This window comes from Hyla sarda, chromosome 6, assembly GCF_029499605.1.
Source record: "Hyla sarda isolate aHylSar1 chromosome 6, aHylSar1.hap1, whole genome shotgun sequence".
NCBI classification, from domain to species: Eukaryota; Metazoa; Chordata; class Amphibia; order Anura; family Hylidae; genus Hyla; species Hyla sarda.
In genome coordinates, this window is record NC_079194.1 from 65,937,339 (window position 1) to 65,956,856 (window position 19,518).

General features: G+C 44.9%; 1 protein-coding gene across 4 annotated transcripts in view; it reads right to left on the reverse strand.

Moving 5' to 3' along the window:
* The window catches only part of GRAP2 (GRB2 related adaptor protein 2), a 253,216-nt gene that overhangs the window by 194,347 nt on the left and 39,351 nt on the right, over window positions 1-19,518 (reverse strand). The window contains exon 1 of one of the 4 annotated variants that reach the window (XM_056524017.1): window positions 8,358-8,484. The exons of the other annotated variants lie outside the window; for them this stretch is intronic. The gene's annotated coding sequence lies outside the window, so the exon portion shown is untranslated. Of the gene's footprint in view, window positions 1-8,357; window positions 8,485-19,518 lie in introns of those variants that run through there. 4 annotated transcript variants of the gene reach the window in all.

Consider the following 19,518-nt stretch of genomic DNA (forward strand, 5'->3'; position numbering starts at 1 on the left):
TTTCACCAGGCAGTTTCTTTTAGACATATGGAGGGGCATTTATGAAATTTTGCTTAGGTATGCTATATTTTAGTTTTTTTTTTCCCACTTCCATTCTGCTTACGTGCGACAAATTTACTATATTGTTGCACGGCATTAATACATTTTCGCAGGTAAACAAAAGCGGGAGTTTTTTCTCACCTAAGCGAAAACGCTGGAGGCTTCGGCTCCCGACCACGGTGACGGGAGATCGTGACGTCACGACTCTGCCCCGTGTGACTTCACGCCCCGCCCCTCAATGCAAGTCTATGGGAGGGGGCGTGACAGCCGTCACGCCCCCTCCCATAGACTTGCATTGAGGGGGCGGGGCATGACATCACACGGGAGCGGAGTCATGACGTTACGATCTCCCGTCACCGTGGTCGTGAGGTGTTAGGATGCGAGCCACCAGAGCTGCTGGAAGCCACAACAGGTGGGTGCTGCAGCTGAGATCCCGGGGGTCCCTGCGATCTGACATCTTATCCCCTATCCTTTCCATAGGGGATAAGATGTCTAGGGGCGGAGTACCCCTCTAAGCAAAGGTTCGGCTGGAGTATATTTAGTAGGTTTTTAAAGCCTAAGCGACTTTTTTGCGAATGTAGCGGTTCATAAATTTCTGACTATGGCAAGTCAAGATTGTAAAAACGCTTATGAATGCCGATTTGTAAAAAAAATGCTTTTCCCTCTCTCGTGGAAGATTGTCGCACGAAAAAAAAATTTTGCGACAATTTTATGTGAACAAACTCGGGTAAATCGGTTGATAAATGTCTGTCATGGCCTGTATAACAATAACTAGAAATGCTCCAAAACAATCTAGAGCACAAGGTCTATCGCAAGGAGCAGTTTTAATCAGCAGCCGTCATACATATACAGTAACCCCCCGACCTACGATGGCCCCGACATATGATAAAATCGACATACGATGGCCTCTCAGAGGTCATCGCATGTCGATGTCAGCATCGACATACGATGCTTTTATATGTCGGGGCCATCGCATTAAGTGCTATCCGACAGCGCAAAATGCTTAAGCTGCTGTCGGATAGCAGTTTAAGCATCCCTGGCAGGTTCACTTACCTATCCCCGCTGCTCCGGGTCCACTTTGCGATCCTCCGGTGTCTTACGCATGTTCTCCAGGGTCCGGGCCTTGCTTTCCGGTGTCGATATTACGTCACTACGCACGCCGCGCCGGCGCAGCAGCGTAATAACGTCACCAGAAAGCGAGGCCCGGACTCTGCAGAAGACACTGGAGGATCGCGAAGAAGACACCGGAGCAGCAGGACAGCATCGGGAGCCCCTTGGACAGCATCGGGAATGGTGAGGACCTGGTCCGGAGCGGCGGGGACAGGTGAGTACAGCTTCCTATACTTTACATTGCACGGATCCCTCAACATACGATGGATTCGACAAACGATGGGTCGTTTGGAACGAATTACCATCGTATGTTGCGGGACCACTGTAATAACATTACTAAATATAATATGGAACTGTAAGTGAACGTCCGCCCCTTCAATACATTTTTTAATCACACTTTTGTTGATTTATCAATTTCTTGATCCCTTTATGCAGCAGCTCTGTGTCAATAACTGTCCATAGCAGGTGTAAACTTCTGTTGCTCTGGACAGAGGTGGCAGCAGGGAGCAGTGGGTCATAGTAGAAAGAACTACACAACTTCCTCTGAAGCATACAGCTGATAAGTCCTGGAAGACTTGATTTTTATTTTAAATAGAACAATCTGTATAACTTTCTGGCACCCATTACCGTATATACTCAAGTATAAGCCGAGTTTTTCAGCACGATTTTTCGTGCTGAAAACGCCCCCCCTCGGCTTATACTCGGGTGAACTCTCCGCCTGTCAATCCCTTCTCAGTGGTCTTCATCCTGCGGACCTCCAGATGTTACAAAACTACAACTCCCAGCATTCCCGGACTGTTGTAGTTTTGAAACCTCTGGAGGTCTGCAGGTTGAAGACCACTGCGGCTTTCGTCATCGTCCCCTCCCCCCCCCCTTTTGTTTTGTGCTCATCTCCCCTCGGCGGGAAGTTAGGGTGAGCTGGTCTGGGCCATTTATGCTGCAGGGTGCCATACCTGGAGGTATTCGGTTACCTTTCATGCCTGACCCTGTATACAGATATAGCCTGATCCTGTATACAGATATAGCCTGAACCTGTATACAGATATAGCCTGACCCTGTATACAGATATAGCCTGACCCTGTATACAGATATAGCCAGACCCTGTATACAGATATAGCCAGACCCTGTATACAGATATAGCCTGACCCTGTATACAGATATAGCCTGACCCTGTATACAGATATAGCCTGACCCTGTATACAGATATAGCCTGACCCTGTATACAGATATAGCCTGACCCTGTATACAGATATAGCCAGACCCTGTATACAGATATAGCCTGACCCTGTATACAGATATAGCCTGACCCTGTATACAGATATAGCCTGACCCTGTATACAGATATAGCCTGACCCTGTATACAGATAAAGCCTGACCCTGTATACAGATATAGCGTGACCCTGTATACAGATATGGCCTGACCCTGTATACAGATATAGCCTAACCCTGTATACAGATATAGCCTGACCCTGTATACAGATATAGCCTGACCCTGTATACAGATATAGCCTGACCCTGTATACAGATAAAGCCTGACCCTGTATACAGATATAGCCTGACCCTGTATACAGATATAGCCTGACCCTGTATACAGATAAAGCCTGACCCTGTATACAGATATAGCCTGACCCTGTATACAGATATAGCCTAACCCTGTATACAGATATATCCTGACCCTGTATACAGATAAAGCCTGACCCTGTATACAGATAAAGCCTGACCCTGTATACAGATATAGCCTGACCCTGTATACAGATATAGCCTGACCCTGTATACAGATATAACCTGACCCATTGTACAGTAATATCCTGACCCTATATACAGATAAAGCCTGACCCTGTATACAGATAAAGCCTGACCCTGTATACAGATATAGCGTGACCCTGTATACAGATATAGCCTGACCCTGTATACAGATATAGCCTGACCCTGTATACAGATATAGCCTGATCCTGTATACAGATATAGCTTTACCCTGTATACAAATATAGCCTGACCCTGTATACAGATATAGCCTGACCCTGTATACAGATATAGCCTGACCCTGTATACAGATATAGCCTGACCCTGTATACAGATAAAGCCTGACCCTGTATACAGATATAGCGTGACCCTGTATACAGATATAGCCTGACCCTGTATACAGATATAGCCTGACCCTGTATACAGATATAGCCTGACCCTGTATACAGATATAGCCTGATCCTGTATACAGATATAGCTTTACCCTGTATACAAATATAGCCTGACCCTGTATACAGATATAGCCTGACCCTGTATACAGATATAGCCTGACCCTGTATACAGATATAGCCTGACCCTGTATACAGATATAGCCTGACCCTGTAAACAGATAAAGCCTGACCCTGCATACAGATATAGCCTGACCCTGTATACAGATATAGCTTTACCCTGTATACAAATATAGCCTGACCCTGTATACAGATATAGCCTGACCCTGTATACAGATATAGCCTGACCCTGTATACAGATATAGCCTGACCCTGTATACAGATATAGCCTGACCCTGTAAACAGATATAGCCTGACCCTGTATACAGATATAGCCTGACGCTGTATACAGATATAGCCTGACCCTGTATACAGATATAGCCTGACCCTGTATACAGATAAAGCCTGACCCTGTATTCAGATAAAGCATGACCCTGTATACAAATATAGCCTGACCCTGTATACAGATAAAGCCTGACCCTGTATACAGATATAGCCTGACCCTGTATACAGATATAGCCTGACCCTGTATACAGATATAGCCTGACCCTGTATACAGATATAGCCTGACCCTGTATACAGATAAAGCCTGACCCTGTATACAGATATAGCCTGACCCTGTATACAGATATAGCCTGACCCTGTATACAGATATAGCCTGACCCTGTATACAGATATAGCCTGACCCTGTATACAGATATAGCCTGACCCTGTATACAGATAAAGCCTGACCCTGTATACAGATATAGCCTGACCCTGTATACAGATATAGCCTGACCCTGTATACAGATATAGCCTGACCCTGTATACAGATATAGCCTGACCCTGTATACAGAAGTAGCCTCATTGTGATCCCTGGCCCATTGGACTATTGTACTGCACTCCTGAAGTTCCTAACACATTACAGAAACCTAACTTTCCCATTACACCTCTGACTGGCTAAATCTTGATGCCTGATACTTTTCATAACTTCCCACCACAGTAATGTATTGGTAAAATACTGAGCAGGATACAATGCCGTCTATAGGATCAGCAATGTCTGCCGGCCATCCTTGGAATCTCCATCTGGAATATTTCCAGGCAGAGATTTCTTAGTGTGAACCTGGCCTTATATTTAACAGTAAAAAAGATGAGATTAGGAACACTGCGTAAAATTATATGCAGATTTAAAGTGTGCAGCAGGACGACTGTTGAGTCAGATCTACTGTAGATGTTAAGTAAATTTCACCCATAGATAATAATGGGCTGTGTGAAATCTGCAGAAAATTTGTAGCAAAATATGCACAATTTAGTGCAGCGTTTCTGCTGCTGACATCACTGCACATTTTCTGTAGCACAAAAACATTTCTGTGCACACGGTGGAATCTATTGTGATTCTGGCGTCCGCAATAAGAATGGACACATCTATTCTTTCTGCAGATTCTGCCTGGAAATGCAATGCCGTCTATGAGACATTTCCGAGTGGTCCTATTGCCAGCTAGACTATTCAAATGTGTGGAATGTCCTCCTCTGTTTTCCGGGGCGGACATTTCGCACATTTTCGGCCATGTGAACATGGCCTTAAGTAGCGTTTCCCAACCAGTGTGCCTCCAGCTGTTGCAAAAACTACAACTCCCAGCATGTCCAGACAACATCTGTCTGTTTGGGCATGCTGAGAGTTGTAGTTTTGCCACAACTGGAGGCGCACTATGTGGGAAACACTACCCTAAGGCTAGGTTCACACTACAGAATTTTGGCCTGCAATTCCGCTTTGAAATTGCAGGTAGAAACTCCGCTTACTAAAATGTACTGTATGGTGAATTTGTGAAAGGAAAATCCGCTTGAAAATTTCCACCTGAAGAATGGCATTGCTCATTCTTCAGACGGAAATAGTCTATTGGAGACTGCAGTGTCCGTGCGGTCCTAGCAGAGTTTCTGTAGTGTGAACCTAGCCTTGGATCTCTTCACAAGAGGGGAATTTCCACTTGCGGAATTCCACCTCAAATTAAAGCCCACAGACTTCTATGGGATTCTTCATTCCCATTCACACTTCTGAATTTCCGCTTATGGGGGGGAGATTTATCAAAACCTGTGCAGAAGAAAAGTTGCCCAGTTGTCCATGGCAACCAATCAGATTTCTTCTTTCATTTTTAACAAGGCCTCTGCAAAATGAAAGAAGCGATCTGATTGGTTGCTATGGGCAACTAGGCAACTTTTCCTCTGCACAGATTCTGATAAATCTCCCCCCATGGGCTTTAATTTGAGACGGAATTCCTCAAGTGGAATTTCTGCCATGTCAATAGACCCTAAGGGTATGAATTTGGGTAGAAAACAGACATGGTCGCACATCTACAATCTTGTATAATGATCTGATTGCTTCTCAGCATAATATCAAAAACGAACAGGTTGTTAGTATACATTTTTGATCAAAAAGTACAAGCCCACTCGCCACATCAAGGCCACCTATCCAGAGTGGGTCCCTAACGTCCCTAGCATAAAATGGCGCAGCACCGGGCGGCGACCACCACTGCCGCGACACCAGTGCCCACGGGGGGGAAAGAGCCCCTAAAGGTATGTTCACATGTGGCAGACACGCTGCAGATTTGCTGCTTTTATTTCATTTAGATATGTTATGTTTTTTCCCAATTATCATTAATAGATAAATAATTTAAAAAAAAAGTCAAAATCTGCAACAAACCTGCAGCAAATACGAAAACAAATCTGCAATTCATTTGTAGCAAATCTGTAACATATCCTTTAAGTGAGCGCACTTGTTGTGGCAGATTTGTCGCAGTTTGTCTTCCATGTGTCTGTGCTTACTGATGAAGCAACCACATTCAGATGTATGGAAGGCTTTTTTGACTGGTAGAAACAAACCAGCCTTGTGAATTATTTTTCTTTTCTTATTTATTTTATGTATTTTATTTTTTATTTTATTTTTGTTATGTACCTTGAGAATTCTAAATATAAAGAAACCCTTACCAGGAATAGACGACCTTCAATAGGTTTTTTTTCTCTCTCTTTTTTAGGGAGTGTTTGCACGTTGAGATTTTTAATTGCCATTATTGAATACAAATTCAGGAATCGATTTGAATAGAGGAGAAGTTTCAATCTTTCCTTTATACACGTCTTCCATTTATGATCTGCTCCCGGCATCAAATTCAAAAATTGCAAAAATAAATCTGAAGCTATGTTAACACAGTGTAAAATTAATGGTACGTTCACACTACGGAATGTCTTGCCAGAGAGATTTCATCTGAAGCAAAACCTCTTGGACATGCGCCATCTCCATACAATCCATTTCCAAGTGGATTCCGCCGAAAAAATAAACACGTTCATTCTTTCGTCTGAGTCTGAAATTTCTGAGGGTGGAATTTTCTGCCACAGAAATTCTGCGGTGTGCATGGTGCAGCAGAATCCCATTGAAGACAAAGGGAGGCTCTTGCACTGGAATTTTAAATAAAATAAGCCACTAGTAGAGATGAGCGAACTTACAGTAAATTTGATTCTTCACAAACTTCTCGGCTCGGCAGTTGATGACTTTTCCTGCGTAAATTAGTTCAGCCTTCAGGTGCTACGGTGGGCTGGAAAAGGTGGACACATTCCTAGGAAAGAGTCTCCTAGGACTGTATCCACCTTTTCCAGCCCAAGGAAGCACCTGAAAGCTGAACTAATTTATGCAGGAAAAGTCATCAACTGCTGAGCCGAGAAGTTTGTGACGAATCGAATTTACTGTAAGTTCGCTAATCTCTAGCCACTAGGGGTACATTCATACTGCAGACTATCCGAGCAGAGAAGTTCCGCTAGGAAATTCTATAATGTGATCATAGCCCTAGAGGCACATTTTATTTTATGTGCACATTTTTGGCTGTAATCCACAAAAAATGCAGCCGCAAACAAATAAAGAAAAATTGTGCACGAAAAATAAAATACTTGTAATTTAAATGTAATTTATGCTTATAAGTCACTTATAGTTCCTCTTTAAAAGCACATGTGTACCATCAGCCTACTTCTACTTCTGCACTTCAGCTTCCCCTATTGTACCATAGCTATTCTCATAACGGGCAGATAAAGACATTCTTTATTTGTAGATCTACTTGTGTAAGGGTGCGTTCACACGTTATTACTAGGAGCGGGTTTCATGCTGCGGGAAACCTGCTGCGAGTTGATCTACATTGATTTGAATGGGTCCACAGACAGTCCGCAATAGTGTCAGATTTGCGGACTGTCCGCGGACCCATTTAAATCAATGGTAGCGTAACTCGCAGCAGGTTTCCCACAGCGGGAAACTTGCTGCTAGCTACTAGGGCGTGAACTCACCCTAAGGCTCAGTTCACACTACAGAATTTCCGATTGTAATTCCGTGTAAAAATTACACTTGGAAATTCCGGTGCAGCAGAGTCCCATTGCTGTCAATGGGATTTTGCTGCACAGTACACAGTGCAGAATTTCCATGGCTCCGTTGCTGACACTCCGCCGCCCAAAGAATGATTTGGGACATTCTTTCGGCAGAATCTGCCTGGAATACATTCCAATCTATGGGGAAGGCTATATATGCCCAGTCCTACTGTCACCTGGCTCAGATGGTGGACTTGAAATCTTAACCGAGAATTTTTCCGTCCTGAGATTTTGCAGTGTACACCCAGCCTAATTGTTAATGACATTTTATCCTCTCTGAAGGGCTCTGGTTATAGATTGTGTATAAAAGCTTTTATTACTGCTAAACCAAATCTAACCATTTCTCCAAAGCTAAATACTCATCATTGGTTGATCTGTAGGGTACATATTCTCTTTAATATGATCACAAACTTATAAAATATTCCAAGTACCCAAATTCCAGCAGCTTGTTGTTTAGCAAATTATTACCATCACATTTCAGTAGTAGCAAACACTTTTAGGCTGTGTTCACACATTGCAGTACTTCTGCAGTACTGCTTACTGCAACTGCAATGTACAGGCACAGCTACCCCTCCCACCTTAGAAAACAATGCCGCTTACCTTTATTTCTGCTGCCTTATATCTTCTGCATTAAATCGCAGACCACATGCTGTACAATAATGACATAGCCCTATAAAGTCACTTCTGCCTTATTGCTGGTAACGTTTCACTACGATTCTCCTGTGTGACATACCATACACAATGATGCCCCAATCAGAAGTCGTTTAAACCACACAGGAAATCTTACCAAGATGACAGCACGGGGTGGTTAGAGAATAAATACAAAAGTTAGCACTTTTTCTGTTCTTCCGTAATCCCCAGAGCACACACACATTGCATTAGCAGCAACATGTGCACAGCACTAAGGCTAAGTTTCTACTTGTTTTTTTGTCCTGCATTTTTTGGTTTGAAATAAAAAAACGCCTGAAAAAAACGCCAGTGCAATTCCCTGCATCTGGCGTTTTTCCTGGGTTTTTTTCTGGCGTTTTTTTCATTTGTGTGGAAATTGCATTTTTGGCCACTTTGGCGTTTTATTTTGTTTTTTTTTGGTACCCAAAATTTGTTGGGTACCAAAAAGAAAAAAAGAAAAAAGGATGCAGTAGTGATGGAAAAAAAATGTATTTAACGAAATTTATATTTTTTATAACAAAATTTTAATTAATTTTTAATAAAGTGTGTGTGTTTCACTTTTTTCTCTAAATTTTTTGACATTTTTAAGGTAGTACTACTACTCCCAGCATGGAACAGACTGTTCCATAATGGGAGTAGTAGTACCTGTACTAATAGACATATCTCCCCGGGTGTCAGTCGTGACACCCGATGCGATCGTCCATAATATAGCAGAGATCTGGAGCGACTCTATACAGCGCTCGCATCTCTGCTCTGTACTCCGGCCAGTGATGTGAATAGAACATCACTCATTCATAGTTTCCGCCCAGAGTGGTGATTGGCCGGATGGTTACAGCCAATCATAGCTCTCAGAGGGAAATCTGAATGAGTGATGTTCTATTTATATCACTGGCCGGAGTACAGAGCAGAGATGCGAGTGCTGTATAGAGCCGCTCCACATCTCTGCAATAGAAAGGATGATCACAGCGGATGTCAGGAGTGATACCCACTGTGATCTATCCATAAATGTAGGTACTACTACTCCCATCATGGAGAACGCTCTGCTCCATGTTGTGAGCTGTAGTACCTGCAGTTAAGAAAAGATCACAGTGAATGTCACTCCTGACACCCGTTGCGATCCTCCTGTATAATGTATAGATGCGGGCGGCCGATCTTCTATGGTCCCCTGCACTGACGTATATATACACATATTCATATTTCCCACAGAGAGTTGTGATTGGCTGGAACCATCTGGCCAATCACAACTCTCTGCAGGAAATATGAATAGGTGTATATATATTCGGCAGTGCAGGGGACCATAGAAGAGCGGCCGGCCGCATCTATACATTATACAGGAGGATCGCAACGGAACCCGGGGTGATCTGTCAATTAGTACAGGTACTACTACTCCCATCAGTGTGTGTTCCATGCTGGGAGTAGTAGTAACACCTAAAAAATAAAGAATAAAAAGTGAAAAACACACACACTACATTTTTATTTTTGTCGGCTACATTTTTAGGTCCCTGCCCGCACACATAAATTGATCCCTGTTTAAAAATGTATAAAAATGTTGTCATAAAAAAGATACATTTCGTTAGATACAATTTTATCCTTCACTACTGTATCTTTTTTTATTATATTTTTTTAATGGTACCCTAGGAAATTTTATTAAAAAAGTTATCTCGATCACTTTTTTGGATCGCTAAAGTCCAAAAGAGAATAAAAAACACCTGAAAAAAACGCAAAAGTTAAAACCCACATGGCGTTTTTCTTGGCGTTTTTTTTTTACTTCCATGGACTTCTATGGAAGAAAAACACCACGATTTCAGGGAAAAAACGCCAGTGGCTCAACATGCTCCCATTTTGCAAAACCACCAAGGAGCTGAAAAACGCCAAAAAAGAGTTAAAAAATGCCAAACTCAAAAACGCCAAGTGGAAAAATAATTTTGCGATTTCTCATTGATTTACAGCTAACATCTGGCCACAGCGTTTTTTGGCCGAAAAAAGCGGCAGAATTGGCGTTTTTCTTGGCGTTTTCCCATATAAAAACAAAGTAGTAACTTAGCCTAAGGGACTCACTAAATGCAAGTTTTGGCTATGTTCACAAACAGTTTTTGATCATCATTTTGGGGGAGATTTATGAAAAAATGTGCAGAGGAAAAGTTGCTTAGTTACCCATAGCCACCAATCAGATCGCTTCTTTAATTTTTCAGATGCCTTGTTAAAAATAAAAGAAGCGATCTGATTGGTTGCCATGGGCAACTCAGCAATGTTTCCTTTGCACAGGTTTTGATAAATCTCCCCCTTTGAGTCTAAACAGCTCAACATATAAAGGGCTGAAAATAATGCTCTAGACGAGGCTCAAAAAATGGTGTGTAAACATAGACTTACAATGGATATGCATACAAAAAATATAATAGAATGTTTTACATTCCTTAAAGTAGTTTGACCACAATCAACTTTTCTCCCCTATATGAGTAGAGATAAATGAATGATTTGCTTGAACTGGCCATCAGATTAAGATTCCCTGGTTGATTTGGTTTTGTACAGGAGCAGAGACTCCTGTCCAATAACAGGAGTCTCTACCACTATACTAAGTGCAATGCATACATTGTATGCTTCACTGTTCAGTTAATATTTTCTCAGTTAAGCACTCAGAGTGCCCGGCTCAATAATGCTGTAGGTTTAACTGGTGATACATTCAGAACCACCACTTATCTCTAGGCATCCCGGGGCTGCAGCTCTGACAAACAGCTGATTATCAAGGGTGTCGGACGAGTAATAGACCCACACCGGTCATATATTCATACAGATGACTGGTCACAGAGCCGTAATGTCTGACCTTGGACTATATATGACTATAGAACTGTGCTACTTACCCTGACATGTATGCCTAACTGGGAACATGGTTTAACTGTCCAGACCTAGGTTTGTACCCAGACTATTCTTCTGTCCGATCCCCCGGTACCTCTCACCCCTGTCTCTTTGGCCTTGAAGCCAACTGCTACCTATCCCGAGAACACACCTATAGGCAGTAACCTAGTAGATGCTGCAGTTGTTTGCATGAGAGTTAAAGGGTCATAACTTGGGGATCACTTAGATAATACCCTCACCAATGGCTAGTGCCAAACCAGTTAGGTGACACAGTGAGTCCTCGCTTACTAGCTCTGTTGTTACTGTAAATCCTGAGTTACCGGAACAGTGTAGTTACTGGTGCTATGCTGTTTACATCACTTCCATAGAGGTTGATGAAAGTAAACATAATAAAGCAGCTATTGTCAGCTTCCTGACCACCTCCAGTGGGGGATTGGGGCCAAGAGCCCCTGATCTTATGATGAAGGTAAAGGTGCCAGAAGTGGCAACCACATTTATCACACATTTATAGCATAACCTTGTAGCTATGCCATAAATGCCAAGCTTGGAATATTCTTTTTAATCACATTTGGAGTTAATGTTTGGTGTACAGTATATACCAGGAAACCCTCTTGCTTTATGCATCTATCCTGCTCCTGAGCGAATTCGTGCAGAAATAATGTCTTTATTTCCTAGTTTTCTTGAAATGCAGTTGTATACAGAGGCTTTTGTGTGGGTGCATATGTGGTACAAACCTATTATTTTACCCTTTACCTCCAGCTGTAGTATATTTTGGGTCTGTTTCCATTGTTGCCCAGTATTGGGAATTATGTAACGTGTATACTTTGCTCTGTGGCCATTAGTTTTACCAGCATGGAGCATAATCTTGCATCAGTTTCTCATTGCCACCTTCATTGACTATGCAAAAACAACTATTACTGTACAATATTATGGATGGAGATTTCCTATTATTTGTTGGAACAATTATCAATAAGTATAATCCACTGTGACAGAAAAATAATTCTTCTCCTATGCTTTCTGCCAGGCTGTTATGTCATTTTCTCCTCGGTGGGCAGTTGTTCTAATACAATCCTGACCAAGAAACTAATATTGTGACTCTGACTTCCCTGCCTTAATATCCCCCCCCCCCTCATCTATGTATCCCTGCATGGTTCCAGTGCAATGAATAAGCTGTTACGTATCCTGTATAGCAGAAGCACATTTCCTATTTTACAGTCTAAATGAAGCGTGTTTATGGATAGTGGGAGTTCCACATTTCTCTCAGTTATTAGCTTCACTTTTCTATATTGTCCCCCAACTTTGAAGTACGTTGTTGAACTGAATAATTGGTTTTTGGAATTAAATATAATCCAGGGGAATAAGCTATGCATTTTATTTTTAATAGGCCGCATAGAGCGCTGACTTTAGGATTCACAGTTAAACAAACATGGCCAATAATTTTACGGCTCGAAGACCTTGAGTTTTGCAGAAGCGAAGCTGTAATGTTATAATCCAGCAGCTAATTGTTGTCTAATATTTTAATGGAGCTACGGAACGTAATTAATATTTAATGGCTGCTACGCATTGGGCTTAAAGTGACACTCCAGGCAATCCTTTTTTTTTGCCCTACTGGCATAAGCAGGTTGAGGGTAAATGGTTGCCCTGCTTCCCTCCTTCATTCCATCACCAATCTGATGCCATCTTCTGTCCTGCTGCTCTTAAATAGAAACTGACAGCCTGTTCACCCACACGAAACCCATTATACTAGGTTAAAGTGCGGGTGAATAGCTTTAAAATATCGTTCACATTAATCTGTGTAGTATTTGCCAAGTTATGTTTGTTTATTTTTTCCTTACTATTGCGCTGCTGTGTGCAATGGAGGTGGGGAGCTGGGTGTAGCAAGGCAGTGGTGCCTGTGCTCTGCTCAAAGAGCAGAGCACTAGCCCCTGGCAGGCTCTTATGTCCTAGTGATGTAAGAGTCAACACATTTGCATATTTATTACGGTGATGGGTCGGCAGTTTAATATTGAGGAGACAGGGGAGCTCGGCGAGCTGGCTCTCTGCCTTCATTGTGTACAGCAGTGCAATAGCAAGGAAAGAATAAATAACCATAACTCTGCAAGTACTACACAGATTAAAACATAAATTTAGGTGCACAACTGTGGTAGATGTAGACAGTAACATGACTAACCCTCAAAATGATGTTAAAATTTAGACATTAGCCAGTAAATCCTTATATGAAGGACACACGGGAGCCCGCACACCAACGCCAAAGTTTTTCAAGTGGCACGGGACCTAACACTAAACCTACCTGTGCCATATGGGCAATACCAGGGGCCAGTGGGCAATTACAGCGGCATTAGGTCCGACTCACAGCCTGCTCCCAGTTACCTCCAGTGTGGCTGGGCACACATACAGTGGGAGGAGGGAGGAAGGCTATGAGCCCCACCCAAGTTGGCTGATATGTTGCAGGCCTCACAGGTGCACCAAAATGCTGCCTATAATAGTGATTAAGGCGCATTAAATTTGGAGTTTATACACCTCCAAGTATAAGATTTGAACAACAAGAAAAACCATGGTCTCAAATGGAAGGAAATGCTCAACCCCAAATGCAGTTGTGCATTTATGCTGGGGGAGCAGATCCTGCCCTTGTGGTCCATTGCTAAGGACAATCCTCAGCATAAAATGCATGCAATGGGGTTGCCTGCAGCAGACTACAAGTGCCACAATGGCATCCTACACCAGATGAAAGGTGTGGATGTGTAACATATAGAATAATACATAAATTTAGGTGCACTACTGTGGTAGATGTAGACAGTAACATGAATAACCCTCAAAATGAGGCGGGCAACATATCAGCCAACTTGGGTGGGGCTCATAACCTTCCTCCCTCCTCCCATTGTATATGTGCCCAGCCACACTGAAGGTAACTGGGAGCAGGCTGTGAGTCGGACCTAATCCCACTGGCCCCTGGTATTGCCCATACGGCACAGGTAGGTTAGTGTTAGGTTCTGTGCCACTTGGGAAACCTTGGCATTGGTGTGCAGGCTCAGGTACGTCCTTCATATAAGGATATACAGGCTAATGTCTCAATTTTAAAATCATTTTGAGGGTTAGTCATGTCACTGTGTACATCTACCACAGTAGTGCACCTAAATTTATGTCAATATGTGAAAGAAAAAAACAGAAAAGAACCGATGCGCATCTACGCGCAATTATCCTTTAAAATAAAAATAAAAATACAACGTGTTGTGGAAATAGGTTTGCTCACTTGGTGGTGTTGTACTTTGAGCACAACACCATAGTAGACTTGATACCACTTGCTGTGGTGCAGAATGGAGTGCAGCCGGCACCGGTCCCGTTCTCAGCTGGCAGAGGACGGTCTTAGGAAATCACAAAAGGGGGGAGAAGAAATCTCCCGATAAAGCGGTGGCTGTATTGGCGCTCTCCTCCAGAAGATCGGTGTCTCGGTTGGGGCAATTAACCGACCAAAACGGACTTAGAAAATAAAAAATATTTATTAAGAGCATGCAAAATTCGTCGCTACATTTGCATGCTATTTTTTATTTTCTAAGTCCGTTTTGGTCGGTTATTATGTATTATTCTATATGTTACACATCCACACTTTTTATTGAGTGTAGGATGCCATTGTGGCACTTGTAGTCTTCTGCAGGCATCCTCCATTGTATGCATTTTATGATGGGGATCGCCCTTAGCAACGGACCTCAAGCACAGGATCTACTCCCCCAGTATGAATGCACAACTGCATTTGAGGTTGGGCATTTGCTGCCATATTAGACCACGTTTTTTATTCTTGTACTACACAGATTAAAGTAAGTGACCAATATTTTTTTTAAACTGTTTACCTGCACTATAACCCAGTATATTGGGTTAAGTGAGCAGGCTGTTAGTTTATCTTTAAACTGACTTGACAAGTGTTTTCTATGTGGACCATTAGTAAGTAGCTGACAAAGTGAGGAGCCAATGCCATCTGGACATCAAGTTCTGCTGAGGGCTCTAGCTGAAATAAGTCATGGCAGTATGTACCATCTGAATTGGGAAAATAAAGACTGTAGAGAAGACATCAAGACCTGTGAGCCACTTATATCATTGTCAGATATGTCCAATCTGAGCTGTATCGATTTCTTTCAATATATATCTTCGTCAGTGTTAATGGCTAAAAAAATTACGTTGGGGTGGGGGTAACACCATTTTTTACTGCACCAGGTGACACCAACCCTAGCAACCCACTGTCCAAAAGCATTTTAAATTGTCCGGGACACATATTTGGCATTGTTACGCCTAGCGCTCCGGGTCCCCGCTCCTCCCCGGAGCGCTCACGGCGTCTTTCTCCCTGCAGCGCCCCGGTCAGTTCCGCTGACCGGGAGCGCTGCACTGTTTTGGCCGTTGGGGATGCGATTCGCACAGCGGGACGCGCCCGCTCGCGAATCGCATCCCAGGTCACTTACCCGTCCCGGTCCCCTGCTGTCATGTGCTGGCGCGCGCGGCTCCGCTCTCTAGGGCGCGCGCGCGCCAGCTCTCTGAGACTTAAAGGGCCAGTGCACCAATGATTGGTGCCTGGCCCAATTAGCTTAATTGGCTCCCACCTGCTCCCTGCCTTTATCTAGTCTCCTCCCTTGCACTCCCTTGCCGGATCTTGTTGCCTTGTGCCAGTGAAAGCGTTTAGTGTGTCCAAAGCCTGTGTACCTGAACTTCTGCTACCCATCCTGACTACGAACCTTGCCGCCTGCCCCCGACCTTCTGCTACGTCTGACCTTGCTTCTGCCTACTCCCTTGTACCGCGCCTATCTTCAGCAGCCAGAGAGGTGAGCCGTTGCTAGTGGATACGACCTGGTCACTACCGCCGCAGCAAGACCATCCCGCTTTGCGGCGGGCTCTGGTGAAAACCAGTAGTGGCTTAGAACCGGTCCACTAGCACGGTCCACGCCAATCCCTCTCTGGCACAGAGGATCCACTACCTGGAAGCCGAATCGTGACAGTAGATCCGGCCATGGATCCCGCTGAGGTGCCGCTGCCAAGTCTCGCTGATCTTCCCACGGTGGTCGCTCAGCAATCGCAGCAGATTGCCCAACAAGGACAGCAGCTGTCGCAGTTGACCGCCATGTTACAGCAAATTCTGCCTCTGCTACAGCAGCAACCATCTCCTCCGCCAGCTCCTGCACCTCCTCCGCAGCGAGTGGCCGCTCCTAACCTCCGCTTGTCCCTGCCGGACAAATTTGATGGGGACTCCAGACTCTGCCGTGGATTTTTGTCTCAGTGTTCCCTGCATATGGAGATGTTGTCAGACTTGTTTCCTACTGAACGGTCTAAGGTGGCATTCGTAGTAAGTCTTCTTTCAGGAAAGGCCTTGTCTTGGGCCACACCGCTCTGGGACCGCAATGATCCTGCCACAGCCACAGTCCAGTCCTTCTTTGCTGAAGTCCGAAGTGTCTTTGAGGAACCTGCCCGAGCCTCTTCTGCTGAGACTGCCTTGCTGAACCTGGTCCAGGGTAATTCTTCCGTTGGCGAGTACGCCATACAATTCCGTACTTTTGCTTCTGAACTATCCTGGAATAATGAGGCTCTCTGCGCGACCTTTAAAAAAGGCCTATCCAGTCGCATCAAGGATGTGCTGGCCGCACGAGAGATTCCTGCCAACCTCCAAGAACTCATCCATTTGGCTACCCGCATTGACATGCGTTTTTCTGAGCGACACCAAGAGCTCCGCCAGGAAAAAGACTTAGATCTCTGGGCACCTCTCCCACAGCATCCTTTGCAGTCTTCGCCTGGGCCTCCCGCCGAGGAGGCCATGCAAGTGGATCGGTCTCGCCTGACCCAGGAAGAGAGGAATCGCCGTAGAGAAGAAAATCTCTGTCTGTACTGTGCCAGTACTGAGCATTTCTTGGTGGATTGCCCTATCCGTCCTCCACGCCTGGGAAACGCACGCACGCACCCAGCTCACGTGGGTGTGGCATCTTTTGCTTCTAAGTCTTCTTCTCCACGTCTCACGGTGCCCGTGCGGATTTCCTCTACAGCCAACTCCTCCATCTCAGCCGTGGCCTGCTTGGACTCTGGTGCCTCCGGGAATTTTATGTTGGAGTCCTTTGTTAATAGATTCAGCATCCCGGTGACCCGTCTCGTCAAACCGCTCTACATTTCCGCGGTCAACGGAGCCAGATTGGACTGCACCGTGCGTTACCGCACAGAACCCCTCCTGATGTCTATCGGACCCCACCACGAAAGGATTGAGTTCTTCATTCTCCCCAACTGTACCTCTGAGGTCCTCCTCGGTCTGCCTTGGCTCCGGCTTCATTCCCCCACCATTGATTGGACCACCGGGGAGATCAGGAACTGGGACTCTGCCTGCCACAGGAAGTGTCTCTCCCCCCCTCCCAGTCCCATCAGGCAAGCCTCTGTGCCTCCCCATGGCCCCCGTCCTGGTGTCACACTGCCCCGTGCCAGGCCTCGCCCTCTGCCCTCCCTCCCCATTCCCACTCCTGCTGTACTGCCTGCCGTTGAGGAAACCCTCCATTCTTTCCCGGTGTCCTCATCCCAGGGGAGGCAGTTACCGGACAAAGAGAAGGGGAGACCTAAGGGGGGGGGTACTGTTACGCCTAGCGCTCCGGGTCCCCGCTCCTCCCCGGAGCGCTCACGGCGTCTTTCTCCCTGCAGCGCCCCGGTCAGTTCCGCTGACCGGGAGCGCTGCACTGTTTTGGCCGTTGGGGATGCGATTCGCACAGCGGGACGCGCCCGCTCGCGAATCGCATCCCAGGTCACTTACCCGTCCCGGTCCCCTGCTGTCATGTGCTGGCGCGCGCGGCTCCGCTCTCTAGGGCGCGCGCGCGCCAGCTCTCTGAGACTTAAAGGGCCAGTGCACCAATGATTGGTGCCTGGCCCAATTAGCTTAATTGGCTCCCACCTGCTCCCTGCCTTTATCTAGTCTCCTCCCTTGCACTCCCTTGCCGGATCTTGTTGCCTTGTGCCAGTGAAAGCGTTTAGTGTGTCCAAAGCCTGTGTACCTGAACTTCTGCTACCCATCCTGACTACGAACCTTGCCGCCTGCCCCCGACCTTCTGCTACGTCTGACCTTGCTTCTGCCTACTCCCTTGTACCGCGCCTATCTTCAGCAGCCAGAGAGGTGAGCCGTTGCTAGTGGATACGACCTGGTCACTACCGCCGCAGCAAGACCATCCCGCTTTGCGGCGGGCTCTGGTGAAAACCAGTAGTGGCTTAGAACCGGTCCACTAGCACGGTCCACGCCAATCCCTCTCTGGCACAGAGGATCCACTACCTGGAAGCCGAATCGTGACAGGCATCACCTAAAATGTTTGAAATAATTGATTTTGTACAATCAAATTATTTTTGCTTTGCAGAGGTTCTATAGCTTAATAACAGAAGATAGTCATGTATTGTCCCCTGCATTTTCTCTATTTTGTTTCACTGTACAGTAAATAGGGCTATGTTTACATCTATGTTGGAGGCTCCATGAAATGGTTTTCTGTCATATTGATTGCCACCTCGGCAGAACACTTAGACTCCTATATAAGATAAAAGTGATCATTCAGGAGCCACTGGTATCCATTGAGCAACAGATCCTGTACTGCATTATGGTTACTGTTTATGACGGAAACCACAATGCAGATGTGAACAGAGCCTTATCCTGGTAATCAGTGAGTCCAATAATCTGGATCCTTAAATGCCACAATGATGTAATTTAACCATATATTGTTTGATCACACCCTATATTTGGTTTACATAGCCATTGCCAGTGAAATAACTTGTTTCAAGTAACCAGCATTGTTTGTATCAGATTTTTTATAATGATCTTGGCTCTGTTTTTGACTTTTCCTCTGCTTTTGTGTGCCAGTATCTCGCTAATCTTCTGTTGCTACTCGGCTAGTTTTGACTCTGATTTGACTGTGTGTGTGTGTTTTATTTCTGTTAGTTTTGTGTGCCTCCAGCTGTTTTCTGACACCTACATTGTATTTTATTGTTTTGACTGTCCCTGCACATATTATAGGAAGGGACCGTCTTTGTGGTTGGGGACCGTTGTTTAGGACGGGTACGCAAGTAGGCAGGGACAGAGGATGTGGGCAAGTTTAGGGCTGCATTATATCCCTGCCTAAGGTGACACAACAGATGGACCCCATTGAAGCCAATGGGATCAATCGGGACCCAGATGTGTCAGTTGTGCTCTGACCCATTCAGGGTCTGTTCAGTGCACAAAAAAGTAAAAAAAAAAACGGTAGAATAGACCATA